This window comes from Triturus cristatus, chromosome 8, assembly GCF_964204655.1.
Source record: "Triturus cristatus chromosome 8, aTriCri1.1, whole genome shotgun sequence".
NCBI classification, from domain to species: domain Eukaryota; kingdom Metazoa; phylum Chordata; class Amphibia; order Caudata; family Salamandridae; genus Triturus; species Triturus cristatus.
In genome coordinates this window covers 1,620,306,166-1,620,329,742 of record NC_140591.1, presented here as the reverse complement: position 1 = coordinate 1,620,329,742, position 23,577 = coordinate 1,620,306,166, and the positions used below count along the sequence as shown (strand labels likewise).

The 23,577-nt window shown below is 31.7% G+C and overlaps 18 non-coding genes across 18 annotated transcripts; all 18 read left to right on the top strand.

The window, feature by feature from the left end:
* The first annotated feature begins 228 nt into the window (after positions 1-228).
* Positions 229-301, top strand: TRNAT-CGU (transfer RNA threonine (anticodon CGU)). The gene has a single exon. It is a non-coding gene; the product is annotated as a tRNA-Thr (tRNA).
* Positions 302-733: 432 nt separating this feature from the next.
* On the top strand, positions 734-807 carry TRNAS-ACU (transfer RNA serine (anticodon ACU)). The gene has a single exon. It is a non-coding gene; the product is annotated as a tRNA-Ser (tRNA).
* Positions 808-2,265: 1,458 nt separating this feature from the next.
* On the top strand, positions 2,266-2,338 carry TRNAT-CGU (transfer RNA threonine (anticodon CGU)). Its single transcript has one exon. It is a non-coding gene; the product is annotated as a tRNA-Thr (tRNA).
* A 2,470-nt stretch (positions 2,339-4,808) lies between these two features.
* On the top strand, positions 4,809-4,882 carry TRNAT-AGU (transfer RNA threonine (anticodon AGU)). The gene has a single exon. It is a non-coding gene; the product is annotated as a tRNA-Thr (tRNA).
* A 946-nt stretch (positions 4,883-5,828) lies between these two features.
* Positions 5,829-5,902, top strand: TRNAT-AGU (transfer RNA threonine (anticodon AGU)). The gene has a single exon. It is a non-coding gene; the product is annotated as a tRNA-Thr (tRNA).
* A 438-nt stretch (positions 5,903-6,340) lies between these two features.
* Positions 6,341-6,413, top strand: TRNAT-CGU (transfer RNA threonine (anticodon CGU)). The gene has a single exon. It is a non-coding gene; the product is annotated as a tRNA-Thr (tRNA).
* A 433-nt stretch (positions 6,414-6,846) lies between these two features.
* On the top strand, positions 6,847-6,920 carry TRNAT-AGU (transfer RNA threonine (anticodon AGU)). The gene has a single exon. It is a non-coding gene; the product is annotated as a tRNA-Thr (tRNA).
* Positions 6,921-8,884: 1,964 nt separating this feature from the next.
* Positions 8,885-8,958, top strand: TRNAT-AGU (transfer RNA threonine (anticodon AGU)). Its single transcript has one exon. It is a non-coding gene; the product is annotated as a tRNA-Thr (tRNA).
* Positions 8,959-9,904: 946 nt separating this feature from the next.
* Positions 9,905-9,978, top strand: TRNAT-AGU (transfer RNA threonine (anticodon AGU)). Its single transcript has one exon. It is a non-coding gene; the product is annotated as a tRNA-Thr (tRNA).
* Positions 9,979-10,417: 439 nt separating this feature from the next.
* Positions 10,418-10,490, top strand: TRNAT-CGU (transfer RNA threonine (anticodon CGU)). The gene has a single exon. It is a non-coding gene; the product is annotated as a tRNA-Thr (tRNA).
* A 433-nt stretch (positions 10,491-10,923) lies between these two features.
* Positions 10,924-10,997, top strand: TRNAT-AGU (transfer RNA threonine (anticodon AGU)). The gene has a single exon. It is a non-coding gene; the product is annotated as a tRNA-Thr (tRNA).
* Positions 10,998-13,475: 2,478 nt separating this feature from the next.
* Positions 13,476-13,548, top strand: TRNAT-CGU (transfer RNA threonine (anticodon CGU)). Its single transcript has one exon. It is a non-coding gene; the product is annotated as a tRNA-Thr (tRNA).
* A 432-nt stretch (positions 13,549-13,980) lies between these two features.
* Positions 13,981-14,054, top strand: TRNAT-AGU (transfer RNA threonine (anticodon AGU)). The gene has a single exon. It is a non-coding gene; the product is annotated as a tRNA-Thr (tRNA).
* Positions 14,055-17,551: 3,497 nt separating this feature from the next.
* Positions 17,552-17,624, top strand: TRNAT-CGU (transfer RNA threonine (anticodon CGU)). Its single transcript has one exon. It is a non-coding gene; the product is annotated as a tRNA-Thr (tRNA).
* A 432-nt stretch (positions 17,625-18,056) lies between these two features.
* Positions 18,057-18,130, top strand: TRNAT-AGU (transfer RNA threonine (anticodon AGU)). Its single transcript has one exon. It is a non-coding gene; the product is annotated as a tRNA-Thr (tRNA).
* Positions 18,131-19,075: 945 nt separating this feature from the next.
* Positions 19,076-19,149, top strand: TRNAT-AGU (transfer RNA threonine (anticodon AGU)). The gene has a single exon. It is a non-coding gene; the product is annotated as a tRNA-Thr (tRNA).
* Positions 19,150-22,132: 2,983 nt separating this feature from the next.
* Positions 22,133-22,206, top strand: TRNAT-AGU (transfer RNA threonine (anticodon AGU)). The gene has a single exon. It is a non-coding gene; the product is annotated as a tRNA-Thr (tRNA).
* Positions 22,207-23,152: 946 nt separating this feature from the next.
* Positions 23,153-23,226, top strand: TRNAT-AGU (transfer RNA threonine (anticodon AGU)). The gene has a single exon. It is a non-coding gene; the product is annotated as a tRNA-Thr (tRNA).
* The last annotated feature ends 351 nt before the right edge of the window (positions 23,227-23,577 follow it).

Here is a 23,577-nt window from a genome sequence, read left to right as displayed (position 1 = left end):
GATTTGAGCAATATTGATTAATATATGTAAAACACTTATTTATGAACTATTCAAAATATGGGACTGAGTATAAAATGTGTTCTTTTGTAATACAACATAGCTATTCGTGTTTACAGATTAGGAATCCTTGCTTGTTTAACATTAGAATACATATTAAGACACTTTAACACAGGCACAGAATTTGATCACCAATACTAAATTAATGATCCCTTCTGTATCACTAAAGTAGGTGCTGTGGCTAAGTGGTTAAAGCGCCTGTCTCGTAAACAGGAAATCCTGAGTTCAAATCTCAGCAGCACCTTATTATTGGTCCTTACATGTAAAAATAATTTTCGTCACGCAAATGTTTAATACATCTAAAAAGAAAAGTATTGTTCTGTGAACATTAGAATGGGTCATCTTAAATTGAAAAACAAAAAAACATGGTATTGTGAAGATTTTCAAAGTAATGCTTTGAATGAAAAAGGGAAAAAGAGTGACAAAGAGCAAAATAGAGATAAAAAATCATTCTAGAGTTGAATTCAAGTAATGCATTCTTAAAGAAGGCATAATTAAAACATTTATGAACAGGATAAGCAATATATCAATGAGGTGTTTATCAATAGGATCAGTATCCTCGTCTAAACTATTTGAGTAGTGCGTTTTCTGAACTGAGAAATGATTATGAATGTGAAAAACTCAGGTTTCTCTTGAACACCATATGGCAAACTGTTCCTTTAAGTATTTTCAAGAGGGTGCTGTGGCTTAGCTGGTTAAAGCGCCTGTCTACTAAACAGGAGATCCTGAGTTCAAATCTCAGCAGTGCCTTGCTTTCCTCATTCTTAAATAAAAAATTATTTTCATTAAGTCGTCCTGCGATTCAATTAAATTAGAAAAGTCTGATTTATCTTTCGGTTGAACAGATCATCTTAAACCTAATAAAAACTGAAAGTGTTTTCAATATTATAGTAACAATACTGTGATTGCAAAATCAAAAAGGTATTTCAATGAGCAAGAGGCAGATGAAATATAACCCTAGATTTGAGCAATATTGATGAATATATGTAAAACACTTATTTATGAACTATTCAAAATATGGGATTGAGTTTAAAATGTGTTGTTTTGTAATACAACATAGCTATTCTTGTTTACAGATTAGGAATCCTTGCTTGTTTAACATTAGAATACATATTAAGACACTTTAACACAGGCACAGAATTTGATCACCAATACTAAATTAATGATCCCTTCTGTATCACTAAAATAGGTGCTGTTGCTACGTGGTTAAAGCGCCTGTCTCGTAAACAGGAAATCCTGAGTTCAAATGTCAGCAGCACCTTATTATCGGTCCTTACATGTAAAAATAATTTTCATCACGCAAATGTTTAATGCGTTTTAAAAAGAAAAGTATTGTTCTGTGAACATTAGAATGGGTCATCTTAAATTGAAAAACAAAAAAACGTGGTGTTGTGAAGATTTTCAAAGTAATGTTTTGAATGAAAAAGGGAAAAAAGAGTGACAAAGAGCAAAATAGAGATAAAAAATCATTCTAGAGTTGAATTCAAGTAATGAATTCTTAAAGAAGGCATGATTAAAACATTTATGAACAAGATAAGCAATATATCAATGAGGTGTTTATGAATAGGATCAGTATCCTCGTCTAAAGTAGTTGAGTAGAGCGTTTTCTGAACTGAGAAATGATTATGAAAGTGAAAAACTCAGGTTTCTCTTGAACACCATATGGCAAACTGTTCCTTAAAGCATTTTCAAGAGGGTGCTGTGGCTTAGCTGGTTAAAGCGCCTGTCTAGTAAACAGGAGATCCTGAGTTCAAATCTCACCAGGCCTTGCTTTCCTCATTCTTATATAAAAAAACTATTTTCATTAAGTCGTCCTGCGATTCAATTCAATTAGAAAAGTCTGATTTATCTTTCGGTTGAACAGATCATCTTAAACCTAATAAAAACTGAAAGTGTTTTCAATATTATAGTAACAATACTGTGATTGCAAAAATCAAAAAGGTATTTCAATGAGCAAGAGGCAGATGAAATATAACCCTAGATTTGAGCAATATTGATGAATATATGTAAAACACTTATTTATGAACTATTAAAAATATGGGATTGAGTTTAAAATGTGTTCTTTTGTAATACAACATAGCTATTCTTTTTTACAGATTAGGAATCCTTGCTTGTTTAACATTAGAATACATATTAAGACACTTTAACACAGGCACAGAATTTGATCACCAATACTAAATTAATGATCCCTTCTGTATCACTAAAATAGGTGCTGTGGCTAAGTGGTTAAAGCGCCTGTCTCGTAAACAGGAAATCCTGAGTTCAAATCTCAGCAGCACCTTATTATTGGTCCTTACATGTAAAAATAATTTTCATCACGCAAATGTTTAATACATTTTAAAAAGAAAAGTATTGTTCTGTGAACATTAGAATGGGTCATCTTAAATTGAAAAACAAAAAAACGTGGTTTTGTGAAGATTTTCAAAGTAATGTTTTGAATGAAAAAGGGAAAAAAGAGTGACAAAGAGCAAAATAGAGATAAAAAATCATTCTAGAGTTGAATTCAAGTAATGCATTCTTAAAGAAGGCATGATTAAAACATTTATGAACAAGATAAGCAATATATCAATGAGGTGTTTATGAATAGGATCAGTATCCTCGTCTAAAGTAGTTGAGTAGAGCGTTTACTGAACTGAGAAATGATTATGAAAGTGAAAAACTCAGGATTCTCTTGAACACCATATGGCTAACTGTTGCTTAAAGCATTTTCAAGAGGGTGCTGTGGCTTAGCTGGTTAAAGCGCTTGTCTAGTAAACAGGAGATCCTGAGTTCAAATCTCAGCAGTGCCTTGCTTTCCTCATTCTTATATAAAAAACTATTTTCATTAAGTCGTCCTGCGATTCAATTCAATTAGAAAAGTCTGATTTATCTTTCGGTTGAACAGATCATCTTAAACCTAATAAAAACTGAAAGTGTTTTCAATATTATAGTAACAATACTGTGATTGCAAAATCAAAAAGGTATTTCAATGAGCAAGAGGCAGATGAAATATAACCCCAGATTTGAGCAATATTGATGAATATATGTAAAACACTTATTTATGAACTATTCAAAATATGGGATTGAGTTTAAAATGTGTTCTTTTGTAATACAACATAGCTATTCTTGTTTACAGATTAGGAATCCTTGCTTGTTTAACATTAGAATACATATTAAGACACTTTAACACAGGCACAGAATTTGATCACCAATACTAAATTAATGATCCCTTCTGTATCACTAAAATAGGTGCTGTTGCTAAGTGGTTAAAGCGCCTGTCTCGTAAACAGGAAACCCTGAGTTCAAATGTCAGCAGCACCTTATTATTGGTCCTTACATGTAAAAATAATTTTCATCACGCAAACGTTTAATGCGTTTTAAAAAGAAAAGTAGTGTTCTGTGAACATTAGAATGGGTCATCTTAAATTGAAAAACAAAAAAACGTGGTGTTGTGAAGATTTTCAAAGTAATGTTTTGAATGAAAAAGGTAAAAAGAGTGACAAAGAGCAAAATAGAGATAAAAAATCATTCTAGAGTTGAATTCAAGTAATGCATTCTTAAAGAAGGCATGATTAAAACATTTATGAACAAGATAAGCAATATATCAATGAGGTGTTTAGGAATAGGATCAGTATCCTCGTCTAAAGTAGTTGAGTAGAGCGTTTTCTGAACAGAGAAATGATTATGAAAGTGAAAAACTCAGGATTCTCTTGAACACCATATGGCAAACTGTTCCTTAAAGCATTTTCAAGAGGGTGCTGTTGCTTAGCTGGGTAAAGCTCCTGTCTAGTAAACAGGAGATCCTGAGTTGAAATCTCAGCAGTGCCTTGCTTTCCTCATTCTTATATAAAAAACTATTTTCATCAAGTCGTCCTGCGATTTAATTAAATTAGAAAAGTCTGATTTATCTTTCGGTTGAACAGATCATCTTAAACCTAATAAAAACTGAAAGTGTTTTCAATAATATAGTAACAATACTGTGAATGCAAAATCAAAAAGGTATTTCAATGAGCAAGAGGCAGATGAAATATGACCCTAGATTTGAGCAATATTGATGAATATATGTAAAACACTTATTTATAAACTATTCAAAATATGGGATTGAGTTTAAAATGTGTTCTTTTTTAATACAACATAGCTATTCTTGTTTACAGATTAGGAATCCTTGCTTGTTTAACATTAGAATACATATTAAGACACTTTAACACAGGCACAGAAGTTGATCACCAATACTAAATTAATGATCCCTTCTGTAGCACTAAAATAGGTGCTGTGGCTAAGTGGTTAAAGCGCCTGTCTTGTAAACAGGAAATCCTGAGTTCAAATCTCAGCAGCACCTTATTATTGGTCCTTACATGTAAAAATATTTTTCATCACGCAAATGTTTAATACATTTTAAAAAGAAAAGTGTTGTTCTGTGAACATTAGAATGGGTCATCTTAAATTGAAAAACAAAAAAACGTGGTATTGTGAAGATTTTCAAAGTAATGCTTTGAATGAAAAAGGGAAAAAAGAGTGACAAAGAGCAAAATAGAAATGAAAAATCATTCTAGAGTTGAAATCAAGTAATGCATTCTTAAAGAAGGCATAATTAAAACATTTATGAACAGGATAAGCAATATATCAATGAGGTGTTTATGAATAGGATCAGTATCCTCGTCTAAACTATTTGAGTAGTGCGTTTCTGAACTGAGAAATGATTATGAAAGTGAAAAACTCAGGTTTCTCTTGAACACCATATGGCAAACTGTTCCTTAAAGCATTTTCAAGAGGGTGCTGTGGCTTAGCTGGTTAAAGCGCCTGTCTAGTGAACAGGAGATCCTGAGTTCGAATCTCAGCAGTGCCTTGCTTTCCTCATTCTTATATAAAAAACTATTTTCATTAAGTCGTCCTGCGATTCAATTCAATTAGAAAAGTCTGATTTATCTTTCGGTTGAACAGATCATCTTAAACCTAATAAAAACTGAAAGTGTTTTCAATATTATAGTAACAATACTGTGATTGCAAAAATCAAAAAGGTATTTCAATGAGCAAGAGGCAGATGAAATATAACCCTAGATTTTTGCAATATTGATGAATATATGTAAAACACTTATTTATGAACTATTCAAAATATGGGATTGAGTTTAAATTGTGTTCTTTTGTAATACAACATAGCTATTCTTGTTTACAGATTAGGAATCCTTGCTTGTTTAACATTAGAATACATATTAAGACACTTTAACACAGGCACAGAATTTGATCACCAATACTAAATTAATGATCCCTTCTGTATCACTAATATAGGTGCTGTTGCTAAGTGGTTAAAGCGCCTGTCTTGTAAACAGGAAATCCTGAGTTCAAATGTCAGCAGCACCTTATTATTGGTTCTTACATGTAAAAATAATTTTCATCACGCAAATGTTTAATGCGTTTTAAAAAGAAAAGTATTGTTCTGTGAACATTAGAATGGGTCATTTTAAATTGAAAAACAAAAAAACGTGGTGTTGTGAAGATTTTCAAAGTAATGTTTTGAATGAAAAAGGGAAAAAAGAGTGACAAAGAGCGAAATAGAGAAAACAAATCATTCTAGAGTTGAATTCAAGTAATGCATTCTTAAAGAAGGCATGATTAAAACATTTATGAACAAGATAAGCAATATATCAATGAGGTGTTTATGAATAGGATCAGTATCCACGTCTAAAGTAGTTGAGTAGAGCGTTTTCTGAACTGAGAAATGATTATGAAAGTGAAAAACTCAGGATTCTCTTGAACACCATATGGCAAACTGTTCCTTTAAGCATTTTCAAGAGGGTGCTGTGGCTTAGCTGGTTAAAGCGCCTGTCTAGTAAACAGGAGTTCCTGAGTTCAAATCTCAGCAGTGCCTTGCTTTCCTCATTCTTATATAAAAAACTATTTTCATTAAGTCGTCCTGCGATTCAATTCAATTAGAAAAGTCTGATTTATCTTTCGGTTGAACAGATCATCTTAAACCTAATAAAAACTGAAAGTGTTTTCAATATTATAGTAACAATACTGTGATTGCAAAAATCAAAAAGGTATTTCAATGAGCAAGAGGCAGATGAAAAATAACCCTAGATTTGAGCAATATTGATGAATATATGTAAAACACTTATTTATGACTATTCAAAATATGGGATTGAGTTTAAAATGTGTTCTTTTGTAATACAACATAGCTATTCGTGTTTACAGATTAGGAATCCTTGCTTGTTTAACATTAGAATACATTTTAAGACACTTTAACACAGGCACAGAATTTGATCACCAATACTAAATTAATTATCCCTTCTGTATCACTAAAATAGGTGCTGTGGCTAAGTGGTTAAAGCGCCTGTCTCGTAAACAGGAAATCCTGAGTTCAAATCTCAGCAGCACCTTATTATTGGTCCTTACATGTAAAAATAATTTTCGTCACGCAAATGTTTAATACATTTAAAAAGAAAAGTGTTGTTCTGTGAACATTAGAATGGGTCATCTTAAATTGAAAAACAAAAAAACATGGTATTGTGAAGATTTTCAAAGTAATGCTTTGAATGAAAAAGGGAAAAAAGAGTGACAAAGAGCAAAATAGAGATAAAAAATCATTCTAGAGTTGAATTCAAGTAATGCATTCTTAAAGAAGGCATAATTAAAACATTTATGAACAGGATAAGCAATATATCAATGAGGTGTTTATCAATAGGATCAGTATCCTCGTCTAAACTATTTGAGTAGTGCGTTTTCTGAACTGAGAAATGATAATGAAAGTGAAAAACTCAGGTTTCTCTTGAACACCATATGGCAAACTGTTCCTTAAACCTTTTTCAAGAGGGTGCTGTGGCTTAGCTGGTTAAAGCGCCTGTCTAGTAAACAGGAGATCCTGAGTTCAAATCTCAGCAGTGCCTTGCTTTCCTCATTCTTAAATAAAAAATTATTTTCATTAAGTCGTCCTGCGATTCAATTAAATTAGAAAAGTCTGATTTATCTTTCGGTTGAACAGATCATCTTAAACCTAATAAAAACTGAAAGTGTTTTCAATATTATAGTAACAATACTGTGATTGCAAAAATCAAAAAGGTATTTCAATGAGCAAGAGGCAGATGAAATATAACCCTAGATTTGAGCAATATTGATGAATATATGTAAAACACTTATTTATGAACTATTCAAAATATGGGATTGAGTTTAAAATGTGTTCTTTTGTAATACAACATAGCTATTCGTGTTTACAGATTAGGAATCCTTGCTTGTTTAACATTAGAATACATATTAAGACACTTTAACACAGGCACAGAATTTGATCACCAATACTAAATTAATGATCCCTTCTGTATCACTAAAATAGGTGCTGTTGCTAAGTGGTTAAAGCGTCTGTCTCGTAAACAGGAAATCCTGAGTTCAAATGTCAGCAGCACCTTATTATTGGTCCTTACATGTAAAAATAATTTTCATCACGCAAATGTTTAATGCGTTTTAAAAAGAAAAGTATTGTTCTGTGAACATTAGAATGGGTCATCTTAAATTGAAATACAAAAAAACGTGGTGTTGCGAAGATTTTCAATGTAATGTTTTGAATGAAAAAGGGAAAAAAGAGTGACAAAGAGCAAAATAGAGATAAAAAATCATTCTAGAGTTGAATTCAAGTAATGCATTCTTAAAGAAGGCATGATTAAAACATTTATGAACAAGATAAGCAATATATCAATGAGGTGTTTATGAATAGGATCAGTATCCTCGTCTAAAGTAGTTGAGTAGAGCGTTTTCTGAACTGAGAAATGATTATGAAAGTGAAAAACTCAGGATTCTCTTGAACACCGTATGGCAAACTGTTCCTTAAAGCATTTTCAAGAGGGTGCTGTGGCTTAGCTGGTTGAAGCGCCTGTCTAGTAAACAGGAGATCCTGAGTTCAAATCTCAGCAGTGCCTTGCTTTCCTCATTCTTATATAAAAAACTATTTTCATTAAGTCGTCCTGCGATTCAATTCAATTAGAAAAGTCTGATTTATCTTTCGGTTGAACAGATCATCTTAAACCTAATAAAAACTGAAAGTGTTTTCAATAATATAGTAACAATACTGTGATTGCAAAATCAAAAAGGTATTTCAATGAGCAAGAGGCAGATGAAATATGACCCTAGATTTGAGCAATATTGATGAATATATGTAAAACACTTATTTATAAACTATTCAAAATATGGGATTGAGTTTAAAATGTGTTCTTTTTTAATACAACATAGCTATTCTTGTTTACAGATTAGGAATCCTTGCTTGTTTAACATTAGAATACATATTAAGACACTTTAACACAGGCACAGAAGTTGATCACCAATACTAAATTAATGATCCCTTCTGTAGCACTAAAATAGGTGCTGTGGCTAAGTGGTTAAAGCGCCTGTCTTGTAAACAGGAAATCCTGAGTTCAAATCTCAGCAGCACCTTATTATTGGTCCTTACATGTAAAAATATTTTTCATCACGCAAATGTTTAATACATTTTAAAAAGAAAAGTGTTGTTCTGTGAACATTAGAATGGGTCATCTTAAATTGAAAAACAAAAAAACGTGGTATTGTGAAGATTTTCAAAGTAATGCTTTGAATGAAAAAGGGAAAAAAGAGTGACAAAGAGCAAAATAGAAATGAAAAATCATTCTAGAGTTGAAATCAAGTAATGCATTCTTAAAGAAGGCATAATTAAAACATTTATGAACAGGATAAGCAATATATCAATGAGGTGTTTATGAATAGGATCAGTATCCTCGTCTAAACTATTTGAGTAGTGCGTTTCTGAACTGAGAAATGATTATGAAAGTGAAAAACTCAGGTTTCTCTTGAACACCATATGGCAAACTGTTCCTTAAAGCATTTTCAAGAGGGTGCTGTGGCTTAGCTGGTTAAAGCGCCTGTCTAGTAAACAGGAGATCCTGAGTTCAAATCTCAGCAGTGCCTTGCTTTCCTCATTCTTATATAAAAAACTATTTTCATTAAGTCGTCCTGCGATTCAATTCAATTAGAAAAGTCTGATTTATCTTTCGGTTGAACAGATCATCTTAAACCTAATAAAAACTGAAAGTGTTTTCAATATTATAGTAACAATACTGTGATTGCAAAAATCAAAAAGGTATTTCAATGAGCAAGAGGCAGATGAAATATAACCCTAGATTTTTGCAATATTGATGAATATATGTAAAACACTTATTTATGAACTATTCAAAATATGGGATTGAGTTTAAATTGTGTTCTTTTGTAATACAACATAGCTATTCTTGTTTACAGATTAGGAATCCTTGCTTGTTTAACATTAGAATACATATTAAGACACTTTAACACAGGCACAGAATTTGATCACCAATACTAAATTAATGATCCCTTCTGTATCACTAATATAGGTGCTGTTGCTAAGTGGTTAAAGCGCCTGTCTTGTAAACAGGAAATCCTGAGTTCAAATGTCAGCAGCACCTTATTATTGGTTCTTACATGTAAAAATAATTTTCATCACGCAAATGTTTAATGCGTTTTAAAAAGAAAAGTATTGTTCTGTGAACATTAGAATGGGTCATCTTAAATTGAAAAACAAAAAAACGTGGTGTTGTGAAGATTTTCAAAGTAATGTTTTGAATGAAAAAGGGAAAAAAGAGTGACAAAGAGCGAAATAGAGAAAAAAAATCATTCTAGAGTTGAATTCAAGTAATGCATTCTTAAAGAAGGCATGATTAAAACATTTATGAACAAGATAAGCAATATATCAATGAGGTGTTTATGAATAGGATCAGTATCCACGTCTAAAGTAGTTGAGTAGAGCGTTTTCTGAACTGAGAAATTATTATGAAAGTGAAAAACTCAGGATTCTCTTGAACACCATATGGCAAACTGTTCCTTTAAGCATTTTCAAGAGGGTGCTGTGGCTTAGCTGGTTAAAGCGCCTGTCTAGTAAACAGGAGTTCCTGAGTTCAAATCTCAGCAGTGCCTTGCTTTCCTCATTCTTATATAAAAAACTATTTTCATTAAGTCGTCCTGCGATTCAATTCAATTAGAAAAGTCTGATTTATCTTTCGGTTGAACAGATCATCTTAAACCTAATAAAAACTGAAAGTGTTTTCAATATTATAGTAACAATACTGTGATTGCAAAAATCAAAAAGGTATTTCAATGAGCAAGAGGCAGATGAAAAATAACCCTAGATTTGAGCAATATTGATGAATATATGTAAAACACTTATTTATGAACTATTCAAAATATGGGATTGAGTTTAAAATGTGTTCTTTTGTAATACAACATAGCTATTCGTGTTTACAGATTAGGAATCCTTGCTTGTTTAACATTAGAATACATTTTAAGACACTTTAACACAGGCACAGAATTTGATCACCAATACTAAATTAATTATCCCTTCTGTATCACTAAAATAGGTGCTGTGGCTAAGTGGTTAAAGCGCCTGTCTCGTAAACAGGAAATCCTGAGTTCAAATCTCAGCAGCACCTTATTATTGGTCCTTACATGTAAAAATAATTTTCGTCACGCAAATGTTTAATACATTTAAAAAGAAAAGTGTTGTTCTGTGAACATTAGAATGGGTCATCTTAAATTGAAAAACAAAAAAACATGGTATTGTGAAGATTTTCAAAGTAATGCTTTGAATGAAAAAGGGAAAAAAGAGTGACAAAGAGCAAAATAGAGATAAAAAATCATTCTAGAGTTGAATTCAAGTAATGCATTCTTAAAGAAGGCATAATTAAAACATTTATGAACAGGATAAGCAATATATCAATGAGGTGTTTATCAATAGGATCAGTATCCTCGTCTAAACTATTTGAGTAGTGCGTTTTCTGAACTGAGAAATGATAATGAAAGTGAAAAACTCAGGTTTCTCTTGAACACCATATGGCAAACTGTTCCTTAAACCTTTTTCAAGAGGGTGCTGTGGCTTAGCTGGTTAAAGCGCCTGTCTAGTAAACAGGAGATCCTGAGTTCAAATCTCAGCAGTGCCTTGCTTTCCTCATTCTTAAATAAAAAATTATTTTCATTAAGTCGTCCTGCGATTCAATTAAATTAGAAAAGTCTGATTTATCTTTCGGTTGAACAGATCATCTTAAACCTAATAAAAACTGAAAGTGTTTTCAATATTATAGTAACAATACTGTGATTGCAAAAATCAAAAAGGTATTTCAATGAGCAAGAGGCAGATGAAATATAACCCTAGATTTGAGCAATATTGATGAATATATGTAAAACACTTATTTATGAACTATTCAAAATATGGGATTGAGTTTAAAATGTGTTCTTTTGTAATACAACATAGCTATTCGTGTTTACAGATTAGGAATCCTTGCTTGTTTAACATTAGAATACATATTAAGACACTTTAACACAGGCACAGAATTTGATCACCAATACTAAATTAATGATCCCTTCTGTATCACTAAAATAGGTGCTGTTGCTAAGTGGTTAAAGCGTCTGTCTCGTAAACAGGAAATCCTGAGTTCAAATGTCAGCAGCACCTTATTATTGGTCCTTACATGTAAAAATAATTTTCATCACGCAAATGTTTAATGCGTTTTAAAAAGAAAAGTATTGTTCTGTGAACATTAGAATGGGTCATCTTAAATTGAAATACAAAAAAACGTGGTGTTGCGAAGATTTTCAAAGTAATGTTTTGAATGAAAAAGGGAAAAAAGAGTGACAAAGAGCAAAATAGAGATAAAAAATCATTCTAGAGTTGAATTCAAGTAATGCATTCTTAAAGAAGGCATGATTAAAACATTTATGAACAAGATAAGCAATATATCAATGAGGTGTTTATGAATAGGATCAGTATCCTCGTCTAAAGTAGTTGAGTAGAGCGTTTTCTGAACTGAGAAATGATTATGAAAGTGAAAAACTCAGGATTCTCTTGAACACCGTATGGCAAACTGTTCCTTAAAGCATTTTCAAGAGGGTGCTGTGGCTTAGCTGGTTGAAGCGCCTGTCTAGTAAACAGGAGATCCTGAGTTCAAATCTCAGCAGTGCCTTGCTTTCCTCATTCTTATATAAAAAACTATTTTCATTAAGTCGTCCTGCGATTCAATTCAATTAGAAAAGTCTGATTTATCTTTCGGTTGAACAGATCATCTTAAACCTAATAAAAACTGAAAGTGTTTTCAATATTATAGTAACAATACTGTGATTGCAAAATCAAAAAGGTATTTCAATGAGCAAGAGGCAGATGAAATATGACCCTAGATTTGAGCAATATTGATGAATATATGTAAAACACGTATTTATGAACTATTCAAAATATGGGATTGAGTTTAAAATGTGTTCTTTTTTAATACAACATAGCTATTCTTGTTTACAGATTAGGAATCCTTGCTTGGTTAACATTAGAATACATATTAAGACACTTTAACACAGGCATAGAATTTGATCACCAATACTAAATTAATGATCCCCTCTATATCACTAAAGTAGGCGCTGTGGCTAAGTGGTTAAAGCGCCTGTCTCGTAAACAGGAAAACCTGATTTCAAATCTCAACAGCACCTTATTATTGGTCCTTATATGTAAAAATAATTTTCATCACGCAAATGTTTAATACATTTTAAAAAGAAAAGTGTTGTTCTGTGAACATTAGAATGGGTCATCTTAAATTGAAAAACAAAAAAACGTGGTATTGTGAAGATTGTCAAAGTAATGCTTTGAATGAAAAAGGGAAAAAAGAGTGACAAAGAGCAAAAGAGAGATAAAAAATCATTCTAGAGTTGAAATCAAGTAATGCATTCTTAAAGAAGGCATAATTAAAACATTTATGAACAGGATAAGCAATATATCAATGAGGTGTTTATCAATAGGATCAGTATCCTCGTCTAAAGTAGTTGAGTAGAGCGTTTTCTGAACTGAGAAATTATTATGAAAGTGAAAAACTCAGGATTCTCTTGAACACCATATGGCAAACTGTTCCTTAAAGCATTTTCAAGAGGGTGCTGTCGCTTAGCTGGTTAAAGCGCCTGTCTAGTAAACAGGAGATCCTGAGTTCAAATCTCAGCAGTGCCTTGCTTTCCTCATTCTTAAATAAAAAACTATTTTCATTAATTCGTCCTGCGATTCAATTAAATTAGAAAAGTCTGATTTATCTTTCGGTTGAACAGATCATCTTAAACCTAATAAAAACTGAAAGTGTTTTCAATATTATAGTAACAATACTGTGATTGCAAAAATCAAAAAGGTATTTCAATGAGCAAGAGGCAGATGAAATATAACCCTAGATTTGAGCAATATTGATTAATATATGTAAAACACTTATTTATGAACTATTCAAAATATGGGACTGAGTTTAAAATGTGTTCTTTTGTAATACAACATAGCTATTCGTGTTTACAGATTAGGAATCCTTGCTTGTTTAACATTAGAATACATATTAAGACACTTTAACACAGGCACAGAATTTGATCACCAATACTAAATTAATGATCCCTTCTGTATCACTAAAGTAGGTGCTGTGGCTAAGTGGTTAAAGCGCCTGTCTCGTAAACAGGAAATCCTGAGTTCAAATCTCAGCAGCACCTTATTATTGGTCCTTACATGTAAAAATAATTTTCGTCACGCAAATGTTTAATACATCTAAAAAGAAAAGTGTTGTTCTGTGAACATTAGAATGGGTCATCTTAAATTGAAAAACAAAAAAACATGGTATTGTGAAGATTTTCAAAGTAATGCTTTGAATGAAAAAGGGAAAAAGAGTGACAAAGAGCAAAATAGAGATAAAAAATCATTCTAGAGTTGAATTCAAGTAATGCATTCTTAAAGAAGGCATAATTAAAACATTTATGAACAGGATAAGCAATATATCAATGAGGTGTTTATCAATAGGATCAGTATCCTCGTCTAAACTATTTGAGTAGTGCGTTTTCTGAACTGAGAAATGATTATGAAAGTGAAAAACTCAGGTTTCTCTTGAACACCATATGGCAAACTGTTACTTAAAACTTTTTTAAGAGGGTGCTGTGGCTTAGCTGGTTAAAGTGCCTGTCTAGTAAACAGGAGATCCTGAGTTCAAATCTCAGCAGTGCCTTGCTTTCCTCATTCTTAAATAAAAAATGATTTTCATTAAGTCGTCCTGCGATTCAATTAAATAAGAAAAGTCTGATTTATCTTTCGGTTGAACAGATCATCTTAAACCTAATAAAAACTGAAAGTGTTTTCAATATTATAGTAACAATACTGTGATTGCAAAAATCAAAAAGGTATTTCAATGAGCAAGAGGCAGATGAAATATAACCCTAGATTTGAGCAATATTGATGAATATATGTAAAACACTTATTTATGAACTATTCAAAATATGGGATTGAGTTTAAAATGTGTTGTTTTGTAATACAACATAGCTATTCTTGTTTACAGATTAGGAATCCTTGCTTGTTTAACATTAGAATACATATTAAGACACTTTAACACAGGCACAGAATTTGATCACCAATACTAAATTAATGATCCCTTCTGTATCACTAAAATAGGTGCTGTTGCTAAGTGGTTAAAGCGCCTGTCTCGTAAACAGGAAATCCTGAGTTCAAATGTCAGCAGCACCTTATTATCGGTCCTTACATGTAAAAATAATTTTCATCACGCAAATGTTTAATGCGTTTTAAAAAGAAAAGTATTGTTCTGTGAACATTAGAATGGGTCATCTTAAATTGAAAAACAAAAAAACGTGGTGTTGTGAAGATTTTCAAAGTAATGTTTTGAATGAAAAAGGGAAAAAAGAGTGACAAAGAGCAAAATAGAGATAACAAATCATTCTAGAGTTGAATTCAAGTAATGAATTCTTAAAGAAGGCATGATTAAAACATTTATGAACAAGATAAGCAATATATCAATGAGGTGTTTATGAATAGGATCAGTATCCTCGTCTAAAGTAGTTGAGTAGAGCGTTTTCTGAACTGAGAAATGATTATGAAAGTGAAAAACTCAGGTTTCTCTTGAACACCATATGGCAAACTGTTCCTTAAAGCATTTTCAAGAGGGTGCTGTGGCTTAGCTGGTTAAAGCGCCTGTCTAGTAAACAGGAGATCCTGAGTTCAAATCTCACCAGGCCTTGCTTTCCTCATTCTTATATAAAAAAACTATTTTCATTAAGTCGTCCTGCGATTCAATTCAATTAGAAAAGTCTGATTTATCTTTCGGTTGAACAGATCATCTTAAACCTAATAAAAACTGAAAGTGTTTTCAATATTATAGTAACAATACTGTGATTGCAAAAATCAAAAAGGTATTTCAATGAGCAAGAGGCAGATGAAATATAACCCTAGATTTGAGCAATATTGATGAATATATGTAAAACACTTATTTATGAACTATTAAAAATATGGGATTGAGTTTAAAATGTGTTCTTTTGTAATACAACATAGCTATTCTTTTTTACAGATTAGGAATCCTTGCTTGTTTAACATTAGAATACATATTAAGACACTTTAACACAGGCACAGAATTTGATCACCAATACTAAATTAATGATCCCTTCTGTATCACTAAAATAGGTGCTGTGGCTACGTGGTTAAAGCGCCTGTCTCGTAAACAGGAAATCCTGAGTTCAAATCTCAGCAGGACCTTATTATTGGTCCTTACATGTAAAAATAATTTTCATCACGCAAATGTTTAATACATTTTAAAAAGAAAAGTATTGTTCTGTGAACATTAGAATGGGTCATCTTAAATTGAAAAATAAAAAAACGTGGTTTTGTGAAGATTTTCAAAGTAATGTTTTGAATGAAAAAGGGAAAAAAGAGTGACAAAGAGCAAAATAGAGATAAAAAATCATTCTAGAGTTGAATTCAAGTAATGCATTCTTAAAGAAGGCATGATTAAAACATTTATGAACAAGATAAGCAATATATCAATGAGGTGTTTATGAATAGGATCAGTATCCTCGTCTAAAGTAGTTGAGTAGAGCGTTTACTGAACTGAGAAATGATTATGAAAGTGAAAAACTCAGGATTCTCTTGAACACCATATGGCAAACTGTTGCTTAAAGCATTTTCAAGAGGGTGCTGTGGCTTAGCTGGTTAAAGCGCTTGTCTAGTAAACAGGAGATCCTGAGTTCAAATCTCAGCAGTGCCTTGCTAACCTCATTCTTATATAAAAAACTATTTTCATTAAGTCGTCCTGCGATTCAATTCAATTAGAAAAGTCTGATTTATCTTTCGGTTGAACAGATCATCTTAAACCTAATAAAAACTGAAAGTGTTTTCAATATTATAGTAACAATACTGTGATTGCAAAATCAAAAAGGTATTTCAATGAGCAAAAGGCAGATGAAATATAACCCCAGATTTGAGCAATATTGATGAATATATGTAAAACACTTATTTATGAACTATTCAAAATATGGGATTGAGTTTAAAATGTGTTCTTTTGTAATACAACATAGCTATTCTTTTTTACAGATTAGGAATCCTTGCTTGTTTAACATTAGAATACATATTAAGACACTTTAACACAGGCACAGAATTTGATCACCAATACTAAATTAATGATCCCTTCTGTATCACTAAAATAGGTGCTGTTGCTAAGTGGTTAAAGCACCTGTCTCGTAAACAGGAAACCCTGAGTTCAAATGTCAGCAGCACCTTATTATTGGTCCTTACATGTAAAAATAATTTTCATCACGCAAACGTTTAATGCGTTTTAAAAAGAAAAGTATTGTTCTGTGAACAATAGAATGGGTCATCTTAAATTGAAAAACAAAAAAACGTGGTGTTGTGAAGAATTTCAAAGTAATGTTTTGAATGAAAAAGGTAAAAAGAGTGACAAAGAGCAAAATAGAGATAAAAAATCATTCTAGAGTTGAATTCAAGTAATGCATTCTTAAAGAAGGCATGATTAAAACATTTATGAACAAGATAAGCAATATATCAATGAGGTGTTTATGAATAGGATCAGTATCCTCGTCTAAAGTAGTTGAGTAGAGCGTTTTCTGAACAGAGAAATGATTATGAAAGTGAAAAACTCAGGATTCTCTTGAACACCATATGGCAAACTGTTCCTTAAAGCATTTTCAAGAGGGTGCTGTTGCTTAGCTGGTTAAAGCGCCTGTCTAGTAAACAGGAGATCCTGAGTTCAAATCTCAGCAGTGCCTTGCTTTCCTCATTCTTAAATAAAAAACTATTTTCATTAATTCGTCCTGCGATTCAATTAAATTAGAAAAGTCTGATTTATCTTTCGGTTGAACAGATCATCTTAAACCTAATAAAAACTGAAAGTGTTTTCAATATTATAGTAACAATACTGTGATTGCAAAAATCAAAAAGGTATTTCAATGAGCAAGAGGCAGATGAAATATAACCCTAGATTTGAGCAATATTGATTAATATATGTAAAACACTTATTTATGAACTATTCAAAATATGGGACTGAGTTTAAAATGTGTTCTTTTGTAATACAACATAGCTATTCGTGTTTACAGATTAGGAATCCTTGCTTGTTTAACATTAGAATACATATTAAGACACTTTAACACAGGCACAGAATTTGATCACCAATACTAAATTAATGATCCCTTCTGTATCACTAAAGTAGGTGCTGTGGCTAAGTGGTTAAAGCGCCTGTCTCGTAAACAGGAAATCCTGAGTTCAAATCTCAGCAGCACCTTATTATTAGTCCATACATGTAAAAATAATTTTCGTCACGCAAATGTTTAATACATCTAAAAAGAAAAGTGTTGTTCTGTGAACATTAGAATGGGTCATCTTAAATTGAAAAACAAAAAAACATGGTATTGTGAAGATTTTCAAAGTAATGCTTTGAATGAAAAAGGGAAAAAGAGTGACAAAGAGCAAAATAGAGATAAAAAATCATTCTAGAGTTGAATTCAAGTAATGCATTCTTAAAGAAGGCATAATTAAAACATTTATGAACAGGATAAGCAATATATCAATGAGGTGTTTATCAATAGGATCAGTATCCTCGTCTAAACTATTTGAGTAGTGCGTTTTCTGAACTGAGAAATGATTATGAAAGTGAAAAACTCAGGTTTCTCTTGAACACCATATGGCAAACTGTTCCTTAAAACTTTTTCAAGAGGGTGCTGTGGCTTAGCTGGTTAAAGTGCCTGTCTAGTAAACAGGAGATCCTGAGTTCAAATCTCAGCAGTGCCTTGCTTTCCTCATTCTTAAATAAAAAATGATTTTCATTAAGTCGTCCTGCGATTCAATTAAATTAGAAAAGTCTGATTTATCTTTCGGTTGAACAGATCATCTTAAACCTAATAAAAACTGAAAGTGTTTTCAATATTATAGTAACAATACTGTGATTGCAAAAATCAAAAAGGTATTTCAATGAGCAAGAGGCAGATGAAATATAACCCTAGATTTGAGCAATATTGATGAATATATGTAAAACACTTATTTATGAACTATTCAAAATATGGGATTGAGTTTAAAATGTGTTGTTTTGTAATACAACATAGCTATTCTTGTTTACAGATTAGGAATCCTTGCTTGTTTAACATTAGAATACATATTAAGACACTTTAACACAGGCACAGAATTTGATCACCAATACTAAATTAATGATCCCTTCTGTATCACTAAAATAGGTGCTGTTGCTAAGTGGTTAAAGCGCCTGTCTCGTAAACAGGAAACCCTGAGTTCAAATGTCAGCAGCACCTTATTATTGGTCCTTACATGTAAAAATAATTTTCATCACGCAAACGTTTAATGCGTTTTAAAAAGAAAAGTATTGTTCTGTGAACAATAGAATGGGTCATCTTAAATTGAAAAACAAAAAAACATGGTATTGTGAAGAATTTCAAAGTAATGCTTTGAATGAAAAAGGGAAAAAGAGTGACAAAGAGCAAAATAGAGATAAAAAATCATTCTAGAGTTGAATTCAAGTAATGCATTCTTAAAGAAGGCATAATTAAAACATTTATGAACAGGATAAGCAATATATCAATGAGGTGTTTATCAATAGGATCAGTATCCTCGTCTAAACTATTTGAGTAGTGCGTTTTCTGAACTGAGAAATGATTATGAAAGTGAAAAACTCAGGTTTCTCTTGAACACCATATGGCAAACTGTTCCTTAAAACTTTTTCAAGAGGGTGCTGTGGCTTAGCTGGTTAAAGTGCCTGTCTAGTAAACAGGAGATCCTGAGTTCAAATCTCAGCAGTGCCTTGCTTTCCTCATTCTTAAATAAAAAATGATTTTCATTAAGTCGTCCTGCGATTCAATTAAATTAGAAAAGTCTGATTTATCTTTCGGTTGAACAGATCATCTTAAACCTAATAAAAACTGAAAGTGTTTTCAATATTATAGTAACAATACTGTGATTGCAAAAATCAAAAAGGTATTTCAATGAGCAAGAGGCAGATGAAATATAACCCTAGATTTGAGCAATATTGATGAATATATGTAAAACACTTATTTATGAACTATTCAAAATATGGGATTGAGTTTAAAATGTGTTGTTTTGTAATACAACATAGCTATTCTTGTTTACAGATTAGGAATCCTTGCTTGTTTAACATTAGAATACATATTAAGACACTTTAACACAGGCACAGAATTTGATCACCAATACTAAATTAATGATCCCTTCTGTATCACTAAAATAGGTGCTGTTGCTAAGTGGTTAAAGCGCCTGTCTCGTAAACAGGAAATCCTGAGTTCAAATGTCAGCAGCACCTTATTATCGGTCCTTACATGTAAAAATAATTTTCATCACGCAAATGTTTAATGCGTTTTAAAAAGAAAAGTATTGTTCTGTGAACATTAGAATGGGTCATCTTAAATTGAAAAACAAAAAAACGTGGTGTTGTGAAGATTTTCAAAGTAATGTTTTGAATGAAAAAGGGAAAAAAGAGTGACAAAGAGCAAAATAGAGATAAAAAATCATTCTAGAGTTGAATTCAAGTAATGAACTCTTAAAGAAGGCATGATTAAAACATTTATGAACAAGATAAGCAATATATCAATGAGGTGTTTATGAATAGGATCAGTATCCTCGTCTAAAGTAGTTGAGTAGAGCGTTTTCTGAACTGAGAAATGATTATGAAAGTGAAAAACTCAGGTTTCTCTTGAACACAATATGGCAAACTGTTCCTTAAAGCATTTTCAAGAGGGTGCTGTGGCTTAGCTGGTTAAAGCGCTTGTCTAGTAAACAGGAGATCCTGAGTTCAAATCTCAGCAGTGCCTTGCTTTCCTCATTCTTATATAAAAAACTATTTTCATTAAGTCGTCCTGCGATTCAATTCAATTAGAAAAGTCTGATTTATCTTTCGGTTGAACAGATCATCTTAAACCTAATAAAAACTGAAAGTGTTTTCAATATTATAGTAACAATACTGTGATTGCAAAATCAAAAAGGTATTTCAATGAGCAAGAGGCAGATGAAATATAACCCCAGATTTGAGCAATATTGATGAATATATGTAAAACACTTATTTATGAACTATTCAAAATATGGGATTGAGTTTAAAATGTGTTCTTTTGTAATACAACATAGCTATTCTTGTTTACAGATTAGGAATCCTTGCTTGTTTAACATTAGAATACATATTAAGACACTTTAACACAGGCACAGAATTTGATCACCAATACTAAATTAATGATCCCTTCTGTATCACTAAAATAGGTGCTGTTGCTAAGTGGTTAAAGCGCCTGTCTCGTAAACAGGAAACCCTGAGTTCAAATGTCAGCAGCACCTTATTATTGGTCCTTACATGTAAAAATAATTTTCATCACGCAAACGTTTAATGCGTTTTAAAAAGAAAAGTATTGTTCTGTGAACATTAGAATGGGTCATCTTAAATTGAAAAACAAAAAAACGTGGTGTTGTGAAGAATTTCAAAGTAATGTTTTGAATGAAAAAGGTAAAAAGAGTGACAAAGAGCAAAATAGAGATAAAAAATCATTCTAGAGTTGAATTCAAGTAATGCATTCTTAAAGAAGGCATGATTAAAACATTTATGAACAAGATAAGCAATATATCAATGAGGTGTTTATGAATAGGATCAGTATCCTCGTCTAAAGTAGTTGAGTAGAGCGTTTTCTGAACAGAGAAATGATTATGAAAGTGAAAAACTCAGGATTCTCTTGAACACCATATGGCAAACTGTTCCTTAAAGCATTTTCAAGAGGGTGCTGTTGCTTAGCTGGTTAAAGCTCCTGTCTAGTAAACAGGAGATCCTGAGTTGAAATCTCAGCAGTGCCTTGCTTTCCTCATTCTTATATAAAAAACTATTTTCATCAAGTCGTCCTGCGATTCAATTAAATTAGAAAAGTCTGATTTATCTTTCGGTTGAACAGATCATCTTAAACCTAATAAAAACTGAAAGTGTTTTCAATATTATAGTAACAATACTGTGATTGCAAAATCAAAAAGGTATTTCAATGAGCAAGAGGCAGATGAAATATGACCCTAGATTTGAGCAATATTGATGAATATATGTAAAACACTTATTTATAAACTATTCAAAATATGGGATTGAGTTTAAAATGTGTTCTTTTTTAATACAACATAGCTATTCTTGTTTACAGATTAGGAATCCTTGCTTGTTTAACATTAGAATACATATTAAGACACTTTAACACAGGCACAGAAGTTGATCACCAATACTAAATTAATGATCCCTTCTGTATCACTAAAATAGGTGCTGTGGCTAAGTGGTTAAAGCGCCTGTCTTGTAAACAGGAAATCCTGAGTTCAAATGTCAGCAGCACCTTATTATTGGTCCTTACATGTAAAAATAATTTTCATCACGCAAATGTTTAATGCGTTTTAAAAAGAAAAGTATTGTTCTGTGAACATTAGAATGGGTCATCTTAAATTGAAAAACAAAAAAACGTGGTGTTGTGAAGATTTTCAAAGTAATGTTTTGAACGAAAAAGGGAAAAAAGAGTGACAAAGAGCAAAATAGAGATAAAAAATCATTCTAGAGTTGAATTCAAGTAATGCATTCTTAAAGAAGGCATGATTAAAACATTTATGAACAAGATAAGCAATATATCAATGAGGTGTTTATGAATAGGATCAGTATCCACGTCTAAAGTAGTTGAGTAGAGCGTTTTCTGAACTGAGAAATGATTATGAAAGTGAAAAACTCAGGATTCTCTTGAACACCATATGGCAAACTGTTCCTTAAAGCATTTTCAAGAGGGTGCTGTGGCTTAGCTGGTTAAAGCGCCTGTCTAGTAAACAGGAGATCCTGAGTTCAAATCTCAGCAGTGCCTTGCTTTCCTCATTCTTATATAAAAAACTATTTTCATTAAGTCGTCCTGCGATTCAATTCAATTAGAAAAGTCTGATTTATCTTTCGGTTGAACAGATCATCTTAAACCTAATAAAAACTGAAAGTGTTTTCAATATTATAGTAACAATACTGTGATTGCAAAAATCAAAAAGGTATTTCAATGAGCAAGAGGCAGATGAAAAATAACCCTAGATTTGAGCAATATTGATGAATATATGTAAAACACTTATTTATGAACTATTCAAAATATGGGATTGAGTTTAAAATGTGTTCTTTTGTGATACAACATAGCTATTCTTGTTTACAGATTAGGATTCCTTGCTTGTTTAACATTAGAATACACATTAAGACACTTTAACACAGGCACAGAATTTGATCACCAATACTAAATTAATGATCCCTTCTGTATCACTAAACTAGGTGCTGTGGCAAAGTGGTTAAAGTGCCTGTCTCGTAAACAGGAAATCCTGAGTTCAAATCTCAGCAGCACCTTATTATTGGTCCTTACATGTAAAAATAATTTTCAGCACGCAAATGTTTAATACATTTTAAAAAGAAAAGTGTTGGTCTGTGAACATTAGAATGGGTCATCTTAAATTGAAAAACAAAAAAACGTGGTATTGTGAAGATTTTAAAAGTAATGCTTTGAATGAAAAAGGGAAAAAAGAGTGACAAAGAGCAAAATTGAGATAAAAAATCATTCTAGAGTTGAATTCAAGTAATGCATTCTTAAAGAAGGCATGATTAAAACATTTATGAACAAGATAAGCAATATATCAATGAGGTGTTTATGAATAGGATCAGTATCCTCGTCTAAAGTAGTTGAGTAGAGAGTTTTCTGAACTGAGAAATGATTATGAAAGTGAAAAACTCAGGATTCTCTTGAACACCATATGGCAAACTGTTCCTTAAAGCATTTTCAAGAGGGTGCTGTGGCTTAGCTGGTTAAAGCGCCTGTCTAGTAAACAGGAGATCCTGAGTTCAAATCTCAGCAGTGCCTTGCTTTCCTCATTCTTATATAAAAAACTATTTTCATTAAGTCGTCCTGCGATTCAATTCAATTAGAAAAGTCTGATTTATCTTTCGGTTGAACAGATCATCTTAAACCTAATAAAAACTGAAAGTGTTTTCAATATTATAGTAACAATACTGTGATTGCAAAAATCAAAAAGGTATTTCAATGAGCAAGAGGCAGATGAAATATAACCCTAGATTTGAGCAATATTGATGAATATATGTAAAACACTTATTTATAAACTATTCAAAATATGAGATTGAGTTTAAAATGTGTTCTTTTTTAATACAACATAGCTATTCTTGTTTACAGATTAGGAATCCTTGCTTGTTTAAC